The sequence below is a fragment of the Lucilia cuprina genome, chromosome 2, assembly GCF_022045245.1.
Source record: "Lucilia cuprina isolate Lc7/37 chromosome 2, ASM2204524v1, whole genome shotgun sequence".
Lineage (NCBI taxonomy): Eukaryota > Metazoa > Arthropoda > Insecta > Diptera > Calliphoridae > Lucilia > Lucilia cuprina.
Window position 1 is genome coordinate 20231311 of NC_060950.1, and position 18350 is coordinate 20249660.

An 18350-nucleotide genomic window follows, 5' to 3' on the forward strand; every position below is an offset into this window, starting at 1 on the left:
TATCTATGACCATCATTCAATCTGTCTGTCTGTATGTAACTCTTGCAATTAATCAAGCATTGGTTAGGTTAAATGAAGTATTTTTCAGATCCGAAAAATACACCAATTATTTACGATCAATACAAAAAATTATCGTGCTCTGTTCAGAATCTCAGTTTTTTTTAGAAAAGGTTCTTTATAATTCTTCAATCAGTATTTCTGATGGTAGTATTATTTGGTATAACGTCGCTTTCCACATATATGGATCTAGTTTTAATGAATGCCTAGAAATGAAAGAAAAACGAACTAGCGGCTCATTCTATTATTTTTATACCCTACACCACTTTAGAGGTGAGGTTTGTGCTGATGTTTGTAACGCACAATAATATTGGCCCTATACCCACCTTAACGTATACCAATCGGCTTAGAACCATTTTCTGAGTCGATTTTGCAATGTCCGTCCGTCTGTCCGTCCATGTAAACATTCTAATCAAACTACAGGCCGCAATTTTGAAGATAATTGAATGAAATTTGGTACATGATCTTCTATTGTCCCAGGGATGTTGAAAATGGTTAAGATCGATCCATTATTTCACCTAGCCCCCATACAACTGTACCCCCGAATACGGCTTGTAAACATTGTAATTAAATTACAGGTCGCAATTTTGCAGATAATTCAATGAATTTTGACACATTATCTTCCATTATACCGTAGACGAAGGCTATTGAATATGATTAAAATCGGTCCATTATTTCACCTAGCCCCCATACAACTGAACCCCCTAATAGAGCTTGTAAACTTTGTAATCAAACTACAGGTCGCAATTTTGGAGATAATTCAATGAAATTTGGTATATAATATTTTATGGTACTGTAGATGAAGCCTATTGAAAATAGTTAACATAGGTCCATTATTTCACCTAGGCCCCATAGAACTTAACCCGCCAAATAGTGCTTTTAAGTTCATAATTATGTTCAATATACTCGTACCTTGACAAAAAGCTGCAAAATCAAGTTCTATACTAGTCTTTATGACCCAGATGAATGATGATATTTTAGGGCCTCATTTGATCCTAGCCCCTCTAAAAAGCCCCCATCAAAGTTTTACTTAAATATCCACAGTTTTATTAAACAGTATATCTGAGGCAAGGTACAATTCCACTTAAATGCTTTATTATGAAAACTAAATCACATTTTATTCTTATACAGGTGTAGGGTATTATATAGTCTGTACTACTGGACTGTAACTTCTTACTTGTTTCTATATACAACCTAAAATCTGAGTATTAACATCGAACGTATTCATTTTTAGGGGCTTGTCATTGAGATAACACAGTATAATTTTAGATATCCTCGGCTTTTCATTGTCGCTTATGCCCATTTGTCTGGTAAGAATATGGTTCACATTTTACCACCGAAAAAATACTTTTGTATAGCTCTCTTACTGTCCATTACAGCTTTAGATTAAATCTTATTATATGATTTTATACTAATTACTTTCTATATGTCGTAAAATATAAAACTCTTTCACATATACATGACATTGGTGTGTCCAGATTTAATTAAGTCTTCTCGATGTAAATGATAATTTTGAGTTCACAGCTACATTAAGAGCGGGGTTTTCAGTTGGAAATTTAGTCTGATGTTAATCTCCTCTAATGTTTTTGAGTACAAGATTAAAAATTGCAGTGTTGCCATACAAACAACTGAAACGGTCCCTATTTTTATACCCTTCACTTTCGTGAGAAGGGTATATATAAGTTTGTCATTCCGTTTGTAATTTCTATAATTTAATTTTCCGACCCTATAAAGTATATATATTCTTGATCCTTATAGATAGCGGAGTCGATTAAGCCATGTCCGTCTGTCTGTCTGTCTGTCTGTCTGTTGAAATCAGTTTTTAGAGGACCCCAGATATCGGCGATGTCTGAATCTTCAATAATTCTATTAGACATGCTTTCGAGAAGATCGCTATTTAAAATCAGCAAAATCGGTCGGTAAATAACGGAGATATGAGCAAAAATCCGAGACAACCTCTGAAAATTTCATCAAAAAATTGTTAAAAAAGCAACAAAAACACTAAAAACACTGTACATAGAAAAAGATGTACACGTGTGTGTGTAGATGTATTTGGTTTTATTCAGCTGTGTATTTCTTTGTATGTTTGGAATTCAAATATACAAAGTATACACAGCAAAAAAATATGATTTGCATTTTTTGTTAAAATAAAATAATTTTCCCTTTTGTTTTGCAAATATATTTTTTGATGAATAGAAAAAAGTATTTAAAACGTTTTCAATTATATGAGAGTAGATTGTGAGTTATTGTACAATAACTTTTATGCGAATAATGTAAGTTTGAAATTTAAAACTAACACAAATTTTTTCCAAGTGCTTTTTAAAACAATTTTTTTACGATAAACAAAAACAAAATCTACGTCTCGTCAATTTTTACCAGCAATGAATCAGAGGTCGAAGTCGACCGGCTTCGAGTCGGAGCTTAGCCGCCGCCGAACTATATTTAGTTGCTTGAGCCGCCGCCGAAACATTCGGCTTAAATCGACTCAAATTTTTTTAATGTTTTTATTAACTAGACTGTAAGATCAATTATGTTTAAAATACACTATGGTGAAGGGTATATAAGATTCGGCACAGCCGAATATAGCACTCTTACTTGTTGTTTATCCAAACGATGCATGTTTTATAAAAAATAATATGAGAAATAAAGAAAAATGTAATTTAAAACAAAAAAAATATATATTATGAAGCTTCCATAATTTATACTTATCAATCATTTTAATGTTAATTTTTATAAAAATTTTATTAATTTTTTTTCCAATTAGCGGTTTACACTTTTGTGAAACTAGCAAACAAAATTAACTAACTGGGTACTAAAAAACAACTTTCGAGGATTAATTTTAATTTAAACCGTAAAACTTCACCTAAATGGTTATTTCCATAGAAAAAATTATTTCCATACAATGTACGTGAAAATAAAGTGTTTATCAGAATAAACGCATTACATATTTCCCCCCATAGGGGGGGTTAACATTTGCTGTACATAGCTATATAAACCTAATGTTTTATTTTAATTAATCTATAATTCTAAAAATTTCCCAGCTACATGTAAAACACTTCCTGTTTATTATTTTAATCTTCAAAACATTATCTAAGATAATATGCAACAGCTAGGAGAAAATTCATAATACGTTTAGTTTTAGAATTAAAAAACAAAACCTCACTTAAAAGAAAATTCAACAAATTCTCTACGAAAATAATAAAATATATAATATCTCAAAAAATAATACACCACAAAACTCTTATATAGCAAACAAGATCTCTAAAATGCTCAGCAACAAATTCAAGTTTTTTTTACAAAACTCTCAATAAACCAAAAAAAAATATAAACAAAATAACTACAGTTTCAATAATTTTATATACTCAAACATTAAAACAAGCTGAGTAAAATTACAATACTATACTAAACACAAGTATTGATTGTTTGTTTGTATCTAAAGAATACTACAATAAAAAATATATAAATTGTATAAACAACATTTTGACCTGGTCCAGCATTATCCAGTTTCAAATTATAAACATGCCTCTGCACACAAACAAAATTACATGCATACATAATATATTGTAAATAATTTCAGTTTATGTTGATGTTTATGTTATTTTTTTGTTTTCTTCTCAATCTTGTTGTTGCTTTTGACCTTCTCATTCTTGAAAAGTATAGTACTCTTTTTTTCAGTATTATATAGAGTAAAGTGAATATGCGAACAACAATAATAATATAGTGAAAAAATAAACTAAAATATATATAAAATACAATACAAAAAAATATCTATAGGAATAATACTTTTGTTTATGTATGCATGTATATCAGTCAGCCAGCAGTACTTGTTGTATATATGTAGTAAAATAGAAGCCTATAAGTTAAGCTATAGTAAACTTATATTCTGTCTGTTATGAAGTTGTACATACAAAACTATACTTACATAATAGACATATATACAGACATAGCTATATATAATATGTATTTATATGCATATGTATATTTGTTTATAAACATTAATGATGCTCGTTAGCTTTAAAACAGCAGCCGTCAATGGTGGCGTATGGGATGTTTGAATATTATATATATATGTATATGTAAACGACGCTTTTTATTTTGAGTTTTTGTTTTTTTTAAGAACAGATTCAACTTAGTGATGTTTGATATTTATGTATGTTGAAGTTATTGTGTTGATTGTTTTATTGATAGTCGGATTTAAAAGAATTTATTCTTTTAAAATAACAAATGAATATGGAGAGTTGCAAAGAATAAGATCGGCATACTCAGCAAAAAAAGAACTTCCACAAAAGTACTGAAAATGACCTGAATAAGTTATGATTTTAAAACAATAAATAAATAATTTCACGCATTTATCAATTAACACCAAAATAAAATTGGTTTAATTGAAAAGATTTCAGTTCAAAAAAAAAAAAAAATATATACCTTTAATTTTAAATCGAAATGGATTCTTTTCGTCTCTTTTTTACCTTCCATAGAAGGTAAAAAAAAATTCAATTAGTATTACTTTTGATACCATCAAAAATAAAAAGAAGTACTTGCAAAAGAATAACATTTATCACTTCAAATATAGCACTAACCCATTTTATTTTGGAGTTGATTGATAAATGCAAATAATTTATTTATTTATGTTAATATAATTTAAGTCAAATTTGTTGTAATCTATAACACTACAATCGTACTTTCTAATAACTTTCAAAAAAAGAACATAAACACTACCTCCTGAGAATAACTTCAGAAGTATCAAGTATCAAATAAAACGTACAAGCCTGTGTAAAAATCATAACCATAATAAGTAAATTCTACTTCTTTTTCGCTTCTTTGGAAGTGCTGGGATGTTATTCTTTTGGAAGTATATATTTGTAAGTATGGTATGTATATCGTTATCTATTTGTTTTTGTCAAGTTTTTAGGAGAATAAAAAGTTGTTTTACTTTGTAGTTCTCCGAATTACATATAAAGTCATATATATCGTCTGAATCAGAGCCTATTAGTGTTATCAACAACAGATTCACTATTTCCGATCTATAGTTAACTGCACTACACATAACTGATTTTGATTCAAGATTTATGAAGCAAAATATTTATACCCTACACCACTTGAGTGGGGAGGGTATATTGGGTTTGTGCTGATGTTTGTAACGCACAATAATATTGGTCCTATACCCATCTTAAAGTATACCAATCGGCTCAGAATCATTTTCTGAGTCGATTTAGCTATGTCCGTCCGTCTGTCCGTCCGTCTGTCCGTCCGTCCATGTAAACCTTGTAATCAAATTACAGGTCGCTACAGGAAGATAATTCAATAAAATTTGGTACATGATCTTCTATTGTCCCAGGGACGAAGCCTATATAAAATGGTTAAGATCGGTCCATTATTTCATCTAGCCCCCATACAACTGAACCCCCCAATAGGGCTTGTAATCCTTGTAATCAAACTACAGGTCGCAATTTTGGAGATAATTCAATGATATTTGGCACATGAATTTCGTCGTAAACAAAACCTACTGAAAATGGTTAACATCGGTCCATTATTTCACATAGCCCCCATACAACTGAACACCCGAATAGGGCTTTTAAAACTTGTAATCAAACTACAGGTCGCAATTTTGGAGATAATTCACGAAGCCTATTGAAAATGGTTACCATCGGTCCATTATTTCACCTAGCCCCCCTACAACTGAACCCGCCAAATAGGGTTTTTAAGTTCATAATTATGTTTAATATACTCATATCTCGACAAAAAGCTGCAATAACCAAGTTGTATACAAGATTAAATAATTTATTCCTTTGATGACCCCCACGAATTCCATAATAATAGGTTCTTATAGGACCCTAGCCCCTATGAAAAGCCCCCATCAAAATTTCACTTAAATGTCCACAATTTTATTCAACAATAATCGTCTTAAGTATGTATATCTAAGGCAAGGTACAATTCAACTTAAATGCTTTATTATGGCAACTAAATCTCATTATATTTTTATCAAAGGTGTAGGGTATTATATGGTCGGCTTCGCCCGACTATAATTTCTTACTTGTTTTTAATTTAAAATCTATATTACACATAACTCATTTTTTAGGAAAAAATTATAATTATCTTCTAACAACGTACAAAGTGAGCGCAATTAGGTGGACTCAAGTGAGCCACTTATGATAGATTGAGTTGCTTCCCTTCTTACCTAAACCTATTACACTATATTCACATATGAAAAAATTTACATTCGCAGTAAAATGTAAACCATTTGCATTAACGTTGTGCATTCAGTTTTTCATAATCAGCTCTTATGCCCCTGTAAAAGAACCTTAATGTTTAAAGAACACACACGATTTGAAAAGATGGACTTTAAAATTTATATAAGAAATTTGTTATTAATATGAAATGAAACTTGGAACTTTTGTTTCGAAAATGAAAACTTTTTTAAAATTTAATTTTTCTTAATATTTTTTTTGTATAAGTGACTCAAATAAATAATATAGATAGAAATTGATACTAATATTAGGATAATACCACACATTAAAATATTTAAAATATTTGTTTTTAGTTTTAAGCCCTTTGAACTTTAAAGTTCTTTTAAGGACATAATTGCTATAAACAAACTCTAGTTTTACATTACGTTATGAAATATCTTTATAGAATTTGGTGAGCGAAATAAAATTTGGTGAGAAGAGTGAAATAAAAAATTTTCAAAAAAGTTCACATGACTTTTTTTGTTGGAGCAAAAACGATATACACTGTCTCTGGCAAGAATCGAACCCGAAATTTTTGTAATTAATAATGGGATAATAACATATCGCTATATGACAATAGGCCCCACGGTGAACTGACAGGATGCAACTCTTACAATATACTTAGGATAGTTTTACCAGAGGAATTATCAATTACTTCGATTATCTCTTCATTTATTTCAGGAACAATATCAGTCAGGGTGATTGATATCGGTCATACAAAATTCCTCATAAAAAAGTTTTCTATGAACCTTTTCGTAATAAATTTCATACAAGTAAGTTTTATATGAAACTAAATCTATCCAACAAAATTTTATGGGGATCCTTTCATAATTAAGCCCTAAATGCCATATAAGACCCACTTTATAAAATAAATTTAACGTTCAGTAATGGGTTAAAAAAATTCATGAGAATCACTCAATAATTGACCATATATCAATATAAGGCCTCGTTCAGAAATATGTTTTCATTGGAAATTTTATTTTTCATATTTTTTTAATATAATTTGAAAACAATTACTAAGTATTGCACAGAAAAAACTAAAATTCAGTTTTAATTATCAAAATAATTGTATCAAGCAAGTTTTGCACCTATAACCAAAATGATGATATCAATTACCAAATTTGTAAAAAAATAAAAATTTATTTTTTTTTTCCAAATAACGAATTAATCAGAACAATTAATGTCAATAATTGAAACAAGATTTAACATTGATTAATTCATTAATTGTATAAGTTAAATATTTAATAAATATGAAATTGATATTTTATTAATTTATTAATCAAATAAATTAAACTGTTTATATAGAATTTTTTAAAAATCAATTAAGAAGGTGATTAAAGCAATCAAATTATTAATCGATTACACACAACGTTAAAAGAATACTAGACCTTTAACAATGCGTTCAGCATTTACAAAAATTATCACTTTATTGTCACAATTTAACATATAAAGTTTTTCATAAATTGTCAAGAAACTTAAATATTATATGCCTACAATTTTATTGACTATTTAAGAATTATAAAAATTGCTAGCACAAAAATTCAAAATAAAATATTAAAAATAAATCTAAAATAGAAAAGAAGGCCAGAAAATTTTTTTCAATCAATTAAAAAATTAATTGAATTAATTAAAAATTTAATCAAAATTTTACACTTAAGTTTTAAACAGTTTCAAATAAACGAGATAATTAAGACAAATAAAAATTTGTTTAAATAAAAAATAAAGAAAATTAAAACATGTTAATTGAAAATAAACTACCGATAATTTTTTCTGTGTGGTTACACAATAACAAGATTTTTAACAAAATTATAAGAAGCAGAAAAAATTTCTCTATAGCTGAACCCAATTTTGCGAGAAATCCCGATCAAAGTTTTTCAAAGTAAATGTGGATAATTTGGTAGCGTTGTCAATCTACAGGAACGCTTTGCAAGATTATACTAGTCATAAATAAAAAAATTGATTGCAGTTAAAACCCTTTTACATATATTTATATTGATTGATTAAATAATTTATTCCTTTAAATCTCTGCTAATTTAAATCCAGACCCTTTTTATTTAAAATATATTGTTACTCTTTTTTTGAAACTTCAAATGTTTGTTATATTTTCAAACTGTTTTATGTTTTATTTTTTTTTTTCAAAAGCTTTAAGCCGTGTTTAAGACTGGTTTAAAGTTTGGTTTTTTTTTAACTTGATCATGGATGATATTTTGTTTTTGTTTTTCATTTTCTTGTTATAATTACATGCGTGAGAATATTTCTGTTTTTTATCTATTTCTTATCATACAATACACAATATTATTTATCTACATTCGGTAGGCTTTGTTTTCAAACCATTTCCTTAAGCCATTTCTTAAGTCGTGTTTTCTATGTTTTGAGTTGTACTAAACAAAAATAATATAGTAAAGAAAATGTAATTATTTCGTTATGGGAAATGAGCAGCAGCAGCAGCAACCAAAAACAGCTTAAGTTTTGATACCCTACATCACTTTAGTGGGAAGAGTTTGTACTGATGTTTTTAACGCACAATAATATTGGTCCTATACCTAGCTTAAAGTATAAAAATCGTCTTAGAATCGTTATTTGAGTCGATTTAGCTATGTCCGTCTGTCTGTCCATCTGTCTGTCTGTCTGTCTGTCCGTCTGTCCGTCTGTCCGTCTGTCTGTCTGTCCGTCGATGTAAACCTTGCAATCAAACTACAGGTCACAGTTTTGGAGATAACACAATGAAACTTCGCAAATGATTTTCTTTAATACAGGAGACGAAGCTTATTTAAAATGGTAAACATAGGGTCCTTTTTTCACTTAGAAACCTACAACTGAACCCGACGAATAAGGCTTTTATGATCACAGTTATTTTTAATATTATATATTAAGTTCTATACATGCCTTGATGACCCTCTTGAAGAGGGTATAATTTGATCTTAGCTCTTATAAAAAGCCCCCTTTATAATTAGGCTTAAATGTCTACAATTTCATTCAACAATAAATGAATTAAGTTTATCTGAGTCAAGATACAATTCTACTTAAATTCTTTATTATGAGAACTAAATCACTTTATATTTTTGTCACAGGTGTAAGGTATTATAAGGTCGACATCGCCCAATTTCTTATTTATTTAATTTAATTTTTTTTTTATGTCAAATGGTGATAAATGATTATTATGATAAGAATTTGGTAAACAAATTTATTATTAAAATTGCATTTGTTATGTTAATAAAAAAAGGGGATTAATTTAGTTTCGGTTTCATTATTTATGAATTAGAATAAACACAAAAAATAGATTAATATATTTGGATTATGTTATTAAGTAAAAATTTCGAATTAATGTGTTAACGCAAGAACACCTACATGATTTTTGAAGGAATGGGTGGAGTGCTATATTTCCACTTTGCTGTAAGTAGAAAAAACGTAGGTGTTTATTGTATCTTTTACAACAGTGATAAAGGTATAACCAGATCAATTGATCTAAGCAGTAGCTTTCCACAATTTTGATTTCATTATACACTATTTTAATCACCTTCGGTAAGAAACTCTAATTAATGAATTCAATCTACCCCGATAAATTTCAAAATATATTTCCACTTTTCATTTTTAATTTCTCCTATAAAACATTTACAAGTAATTGTTAAAAAAAACATGAAACTAAATCAGTTAAATCTACATTTGTTTAATGCTCAATAACAAAATCTTAACAATAAAATCCATTCAGTAAATTAAACTTTTACCATAATTGTAAATAACAACAATAAGCAATAACAAAAATGATAATAAAACAATTTAAAGGTAGAAAAAAAAAGAAATAATTTCTAGCAAAATTGACATAAAAACACAAATAGTTTTAATAAACAGATATACATTTCTTATTTTTCTTTTCTTTCTAAAGAACTAAGATAAAATAAATGTATCTAAAAATGGCAAGTATAAAGTATAAGATTATATTAAAATCCGCAATTCCATGAAATTTATACGTTATTGTATATATCTATAATAAATAACAAGTTGTAAATAAAAATCTATTATATATGACCGTATGTAAAATGTAAAATAAAATAAAAATAAAAATTTAAGCCTTAAAAATCTCTCTAATGAAATTGAAGCTTAATAAGTTTATACCAAGAATTAAAAAAGAAATTCAATACTTTTGTATAAATATAATAGTTAGTTGTTGTTAAAAGTAATATTTGAAATAAATATTATTGCGTTGCTATATTGTAAAAATAAAATTACAAATACAAGATTAAAAATTTATTATTAACCCTTTAGTGAAAAATGTAAGAAAATTCAAATCTACTTTGGAGTAATAATTGATGTTTTATAGAACCAAAATATAATAATTATTATTATAATAATCAATTATTGATGTTTGTTTCTGTATTGAAAATAAGGAAAGATTGTAAATTTAGCACCCAAATGTTTGTTTCGTATTGAAAATAAGGAAACATTTTTATATACCCAATCCGTTTGTAACACATCGAAATTTTGATCATAGATCCACAAAAGTATATATATTCTTAGTCCTTATTAAATTCTAAGACGATCTAACCATGTCTGTCCGTCCGTCTGTCTGACTGTTGAAAGCACGATAGAGTCCCAACGGAAAGAGTTAAAATGTTCCACAAATACATCGCAAAATTAACTCAGAAACAATCGATAAAATTAAAGTTAGATATATGTGCAATATTTCTTTGAACACAAATCCATCTCTCTACTCAGTTTAAAAAAATATATAAATATAAAATTCCAATTTATATTAACAATCCTAAGCGATGGGGAAATACAACAATATTACTAAATTCATTTTAAATTTTTCACACAAAGTTGGATCATTAAAAAGATTGTTAGTATTTGTTTTCTATTTTCATCCAAACCCAATAAGCAAAAACCTTTGAAATGATGTAAATATGTATTTGAATGTATGAACATAGCCTTTGAGAAGAAATTTGAAAATTTTTGTTTTCAAATGGAAAATTAGTGCATTCTCAAACAAAAAGGCATTCAGTAAACAAACATATTTTTTTAAATGTATTTCAAATATAAAGAAAAGGCAAGAGATAAGCTTAAAACTGAAATATTTTTCAAACGTATATCAAGTATTCTTTATTATTATTTTCACGGATTTTTCAAATCCTTATTACAATGCTAACTGTGCAAAATTTATACATTTTTTACATCACCTGAAAATAAGACATTCATACATTCATTTTAACATAGTTTTCAATTATATCTCCGATTATTTCTTTGATTTTTATTGATTTTTTCTAAAATAATTAAATTTTGAAAAGTTCAATTAAAACTGAACTTTGAAAAATTTGCAAATATCACATATTAGCTGTGTTCCTTTACTTGTCATTTTTTTTTTTTTTTTTTTTTTTTTGAAAAAAAGTTCTGTTTAGATTTTTTCTAAAATAATTAATTTTTGAAAAGTTCAATTAAAACTGAACTTTGGAAAATTTATAAATATCACACATTAGCTGTGCTCCTTTACTTGTCATCATGCAAGTTTTTACCAGAATTTGTAAAAGAGAACAAAATTCTTTTTGCCAGAATTTGTCAGTTTTAGTCAGAAAATTTTTTCGTGGCAAATAGAAAAAAAATTCAAATAAATTATTTGTTTAAAAATTTATTGAGAAATTTTGTTTTTTATGTTCCTGTACTTTTTACAAGTTTGAGAAGAAAAGTTCTGGAACAAAGCTATTACATCTTGTTAAACGTTTTCGAAATTATCATGTTTATTTTAGAGACTACAATTTTTTATTTGAACACGATTTGAAAAATACGTTATTTAGTTAAGAAAATTTTCAAAAAATTTTCACAGTTTTGAATTAATGTTTATTGGGTATAGAAAAGTTGTTTTATAAATAAAAAATATTAAAGCCAATTTACTATTTTATATATTCTTGATTATCACATTTATTAACATACTTATTGTAGGGAAATATGGATTAAAAATTTGCAGGTTACTAAATAAAAAAATCTAATATTATGTAGAATAGAATAATATGCTTTAATGTTTTATTCGTAAAAAAGGAACCTTTTCAATATGAACCTTACTTACAGCTTTGTAAATTTTGTCACAGTTATGTTAGAAACATATTCTTAACTAAATGAGAATTAAATTGATTTAGACTAAAGGATACGGTAAAATCTTTAGTAATATTTTTTGTTACTTTCCAATTAATTACTTTAACGAAATAAATTTAACCTAAACACATATAATGTTATACACTAGAGTGCTTTAAGATTGTTATGAAGAAAAAAAATTATCCGATAATCTGTCCCCCCCTAGAATTATTGTATGGTTTGTAAAACTATATCCTGCAAAAAATTAGGGTGATAAAACAACGTTTACAGGTGCCACAATGGTTCTGAAGTTTCCAATTTAGTAATTAATTTTAAACATTATTGTAAATGAATCGCAATGTGCACATAATAAGCATTTCAGAAAAATATAAAACATAAAAATTTTTTAAGTTACTGCAAATTCCCCAGGCCATTAACTCTCACAGCACATAAATTGAAAACAAAAAAATTTACTTATTTTTGAGATATATACAAAAAAATATTAGTTTAAAAATATTTGTAATTACTCGAATAATAGCTTTTATTCATATATGATAACGCAAACTCGTTATCAGCTATTGTCGGGAAAATCTAATTTTTGTAGAATTTTAGAAAATATTTATTAATTTTTTATTGTTCTACATTTTAAACAAATTATTTTTAGAGTATTTAAGACCAGATAATATGAAATACATATTCCAAATTGTATTCAAATCAAATATTTTTAAACCATAAAATTTGGAGTTCAAAGGTCAAATTTTGGAAAATTTATAAATTCTCAGTAAATTCGAAATATTATTTATTTGTTGGCCCTGTTTAATAAATACGACTTTAATTCTTAATATGATGTTTTGTGTTTAAAACAACAGCTATAAAAGTAAAATTAACCCTTTTAAATACATAGGACAAATTTAATCCCAAAGATAAAAAAAATCTTAAAAATTAAGTAATGCTGTATATAATTAATGGAATAACAGAAATAATAGCAAAAATTATATATTAGCTATAAAAGCCTTTTGAAGCACTCTATTTTACACCCTTCTATTTTTTTTTTCAATAATTGTCACCATTTAGTCACATGACCCCTCAAAGGGTTAACAATAATAACTGGGTTACTATTAAAAAGCAATAACGAATACTTGTCAACTCATTGATATAACTTTAATAAAATAATAGTGTTATTTTTTGAAAAATTTCAAAACAAAATAACAATTATATTACCTACATTTAAGTATGTGTGTAGGCTTAAATGACAAGACATACACCTGAAATAATAGCTGGCCGAAAAATTAAACTGAGAAAAAAATACAATTGTCTGTAATCTAAGTTGTCGTCATGGTTTCAACACATTTATTACTTTTTTAATATCTGACAGCATTTCAAAACAAAAAAAACCTAAGGAAAAAACAAAAAAATCATAAAAAAGGTAAAAGTGTAAAAAATTGTTGTAGTTTTCGTAAATGTTAATGACTGTCTGTCTGTCTGTCTGTCTGTCTGTCTGTCTTTAAAAACAAAAACTTAAAACTGTAAACAAAGTTTATAATAAGTATGCGTCTATTATTATGATTTCCATGAACAATTTCTATGCAATAACAGCAATTACATCATAGTTTTTATAATTGTTTGTGTTTTTTTTATGGGTATATGCCACATACAAACTTGCCACCAAGGTAAAGTACTATTTTTATATTCATTCACTTTAGATGTGTGTCTTTGAATGCAAGAGTTTTTTTGTTTAAGGTGTTCGTTTATATGCTTGTTTTTAATTTTATTGGGTGATAATTGAAAAGTTTATTTAACAAAACAATTCATTGTAAACATTAATTTCAGTTGTATAACAAAAACACCTTAAAAACAAGTAAGAAGTTATCGTTGGGCGAGGCCGACTATATAATACCCTAGACCTATATACGAATAAAATGTGATTTAGTTTTCATAAAAAAACATTTAAGTTGAATTGTACCTTGCCTCAGAAATACTAAAGCCATTTACTGTTTAATAAAACTTTGGATATTTAAGTAAATTTTTGATAGGGGCTTTTTAGAGGGGCTAGGGTCAAATGAGGCCCTTTAATTATAAAGTTCATCAGGGTTATCAAGACTAGTATAGAACTTGGTTTTGCAGCTTTTTGTCGAGATACGGGTATATTAAACATAATTATGAACTTAAAAGCTCTATTTGGCGGGTTCAGTTCTATGGGGCCTAAGTGAAATAATGGACCGATGTTAACAATTTTCAACAAACTTCCTTTACAGTACCATAAATGATCATGTGCCAAATTGCGACCTGTAGTTTGATTACAAGGTTTACAAGCTCTATTCGGGGGTTCAGTTGTATGGGGGCTAGGTGAAATAATGGACCGATATTAACCATTTTCAATAGGGTTCGTCCCTGGGACAATAGAAGATCATGTACCAAATTTCATTCCATTATATTCAAAATTGCGGCATGTAGTTTGATTAAAAGGTTTACATGGACGGACGGACATAGCTAAATCGACTGAAAAAAATTATTCTAAGCCGATTGGTATACTTTAAGGCACGTATAGGACCAATATTATTGTGCGTAACAAACATCAGCACAAATCCAATATACACTCCCCACTAAAGTGGTGTAGGGTATAATGATCACACCCAAGGTATGCAATTGTTTTATGATGTCTCATATGAAAAGGGTAAATAATTAGGTAAATAAATTGTTTGTTGAGGAAATTACAAAAAATAACTATTATTTAAAAAATGTTGTTGATAATGTTTAAAAATTCAAGGATAATTTTTTAAAAAAATAATTTATGTTTAAATTTATTTAATGTAATTGAAAATTTTAACAACTATAGTTACTTTAACAACTGTTTCACACTACGTTTATTAAGAAAAATTTTCAATATAATCCTTATTTAGTTAAAAACATTTCAAGTGAAGTAGTTATATATTTATGTATGTTTTGTTAATTAGTAAGCAACGTTAGCATTTTAGTTAGTTTAGTAAATTCTAGACCAGAACACTAACCTACTGGAGGCCAACATTAATTACTTAAAAGTCTTAAAATAAAAAGAAAGAACCTTAACACTCCAATATAATTAACTGAGAAGAATTTTGTAATTCATATTAAAATTACAGCATTTTAAACAGGACTTTGCCTTTTTGGACTACATGCACTATGAAAAATTTCTACTTTCATTTTTCATCCGGTTGAATTTCACTCTTATAATTTTCAGCTATTAATAAAGAAAAAAATAAAAAATATATTGAAATTTTAGAAAATTTTTAATTCTTTAAACTAAAAGTCTAAACAAGCTCAAAAATGTTTGCATTTGGTTGAACAAACGCTTCTATCTCTGAATTTTGGATTAGAGTTATTCGCAAACCTCTATGTTAATTTGGATTAAATATTCAATTGTTGCGTACTTATAAGCAAAATATTTTATACAAAATTAAATTTGCTTTCAGACACACAGGGTCTTATTTATTTAAAAAAATCCAAAGTTGAGATAGCTGCCTTTGTTTCTATATTTTTTAATTTCTGAACTTTTTCATTGTAACTTAGTCCAATATCCAAAGAAACTACAGAAAAAGTGCTTAAGAAGTAATGATTTTATCACATAGAATGTTTGTCCTTCTTTGAGTGCTATTCACTGCTTCTAAAGTCATGTTTTATAATTTATTTTTATGCTCTTTCTTGAAGTGGTTTGGGTGTAGTAAAGTATTTTTTTGGCGTTTCGTTTGGAAGTTCTTTCCTTATTTGCTGAAAATTACATAATGCAATGGAGTTAAATATAATGGAAGGATCTTTTTAGATTTATTCTAAAATAACAAGTTTTATAAGGCATGTAAACAAATCCTGTTCAGATAATTAAACAACAACCTTATAACTAGTGATGTCGTCAATTTTTCTTGAACACTTTCTATGGAACAATGTTGTAAATTCAAGGAATTTCTAAATAGACTATAAGAAAGCGGGCACTAGTTATACATTGAAGCTCCAATAGTTCAATGGAATGCATATAAGTTTTGAAACAACTTCTTGAAGAAAAAAATTTTTGAATAAAATCATTGAAGTAGTAGAAGAACATTACACAGACTAATACAAAAAATTTTGAAGTTTAGTGTTCAGAGAAAATATATGGAGAAAGAACTTTATTAACTGATTTAAAGAAGTTGTGCCGAATTCGAACAAATTCCATTGTTTAAAACCTTTCCCAGAATTGTTCTATAGAAACAGTGTTGACTACATAACGCTTCTATAAAACCCATTCCGAAAGTGACAACATTGAACAGAATTTATTGCTTTCAATGCAAAACTGGAACATGTTATAATCATGTAGGTTATAATCATGCATTCTAGAATTAGTTGTGGAACTAATGCAACTTTTATCGAGCATTATTCATAAAACACGAACTAGTTTCAGAAGTGCTCTATAGAACTAGTATCGACTTACACAGAATCAGTTCCTGGTGACAGTATCGAACAGAAATCATTGGTCTCATACGATCTAGAACTATTCAGGAAAAACTAACATTGAAAAGTAACCTTTTTAATTAGCATTTTAACTTATTATTTTAACATGATGATGATATTGGCTGCCTTCTAGAACTTCTACGCTCGATCACAAATAGGAAGAAGTACTTGCAATTTCGCTTACAAAGAAGTTGTTGAGTATGTTATATTGTTTTTAATAAAAAATAGTCTGAGGGCAGGGACTTCGGTTAGTTAGTCAAAATTTCTATTCACAGCACTTCTTTTGTAAAACACAATACTTAACACTCAATTTTATAAAATGTGCAAACAATATGACATAGCAGTACTACTACTACTACTATTCAGGCATTACTAGAGTACTTCAAAGTAATGCTAACAATAAATACTACACATTGAGAAGCATGTGGTTTTGTAAGTAAAACCATTTACCGAGTTTTTGCTGGGTAGTTGCAGAACTAATTAAATTTTAACTGGGCATAGAGTTTTAGTTTTTTAAAACTCTTTCAAATATTATTCTTTAAATACAACTATTAAAGAATAATTAATCTAAACTTAGGTATTTTATTTTAGAAATAATAAAAATATGTTCATATTGAAAATATATTTCAAAGTTCATGGAAAAACTCAAAATTTTTTATTGTTACTATGGAAATTTTACTAGACTTAAAATACTGTATAACAATGTTAATAATGAATTGGAAATATTTTTTTTTAATTTCTTTCTTAGTTAAAGAACAAAAATTTATCACAAAGATTTATTTTTAAAATTATTACTAATTGGTAAATTTTTCACAAAAATATTTAAAATTGGTAAGAAATATAAAATTAATTGTCTTTTAAATATTAAACACTTTCACTAAAATTCATATAAAATAATTAAAATAATAACTTACCTTTGTTTAACACACATTATCCAATATATGAAACCATGCAAAGTAAGTTATTAGTTGTTATTGCAGAACGAATAAAAATATTCCAAAAAAAATTGGAAAATAAATTCAGGAACACGTGGAGTTTTTAACAGCAACAAAAAGCACTAGTTTTTTAATAATAATCTATTAAAATGTTAGTTACACTTTAGCAAAGAAGAATAAAAACAAAATTTTGTTTAAAAATTTAACTTAACACTTAAATATTGATGATATATGTATTTGCATTCCTTTACAAAAGGATAAAAAAGGTTTTGATTTGATTTAAACAGAACACTTGTTTAGCAAAATTAAAACATAAAACTAAACGAATTCATTGATTCAGACATTAAAGCGTTTGGAAATATTTTTGTTTGGTCGTTGTTGTTTCTTTGCTGTCAAGGATAGGAATTTAAACAAAAGGAATATTTGTTTTGATTTTTTTGTATTTTTTTTCTTTCTTTAAATTTTTTGCTGATTGATTTGCAGGTGTTTTATTAAGGGTTGTTAGATTTTTTTTATTGGGAAATGTTAAATTATTGCAGAATACTTTTTATTAATTTATTATTTTTAATTAATTCGTTGATTGTTTAGGTTTTATTGATGTTTAAACCAGTAAGCA

The 18350-nt window shown here is 27.1% G+C and overlaps 1 protein-coding gene across 5 annotated transcripts in view; it reads right to left on the reverse strand.

Moving 5' to 3' along the window:
• Window positions 1-18350, reverse strand: part of LOC111675200 (protein turtle) — a 157404-nt gene that overhangs the window by 132463 nt on the left and 6591 nt on the right. For all 5 annotated transcript variants that reach the window (XM_046956450.1, XM_046956454.1, XM_046956451.1 and 2 more), the window contains exon 2: window positions 17714-18350. The gene's annotated coding sequence lies outside the window, so the exon portion shown is untranslated. The remainder of the gene's footprint in view (window positions 1-17713) is intronic.